The sequence below is a fragment of the Halyomorpha halys genome, unplaced genomic scaffold (assembly GCF_000696795.3).
Source record: "Halyomorpha halys isolate HHAL.00 unplaced genomic scaffold, Hhal_1.1 Scaffold3114.1, whole genome shotgun sequence".
Taxonomy (NCBI): Eukaryota; Metazoa; Arthropoda; class Insecta; order Hemiptera; family Pentatomidae; genus Halyomorpha; species Halyomorpha halys.
In genome coordinates, this window is record NW_027109119.1 from 13,427 (window position 1) to 13,797 (window position 371).

The following is a 371-nucleotide window of genomic DNA, read 5'->3' on the forward strand; positions in this document are numbered from 1 at the left end:
TTCGAATGGAAATGAAGGACGTAATATGGCATTTCAACACACCAGGGCACTCCAAGAGTAGATCGGCTTCAAAGCACGTTGAGTGACCATCTTCGATTATATCAGGTCGATCAGAGACTAGAATCGGATGTTTCTAACGTGGGAGTGTTCTCATATCACCTCCACTTGAAATGCAGTTATTTATTGAATTTTTTAATGTTTTGTTTTAGTAAATAAAACCACAAATTGTATCCAATACTGTCTCAACACTTTATTTCTTACCAGTCCAACGTTTCGGCTATTCCAGCCATCTTCAAGGACATCTAAATATTCAACAGCTTATATTATATCTTTATTTTTAAACATTTATAACCATCATTATTCACTATATA

At 34.5% G+C, this 371-nt stretch overlaps 1 long non-coding RNA gene across 1 annotated transcript in view; it reads right to left on the minus strand.

Annotated features, from left to right (window-relative positions):
* Positions 1-229: 229 nt before the first annotated feature.
* LOC136795748 (uncharacterized) overlaps positions 230-371 on the minus strand; it is a 484-nt gene continuing 342 nt past the window's right edge. The window contains exon 3 of the long non-coding RNA XR_010843412.1: positions 230-302. This is a non-coding gene — a long non-coding RNA (uncharacterized lncRNA). The remainder of the gene's footprint in view (positions 303-371) is intronic.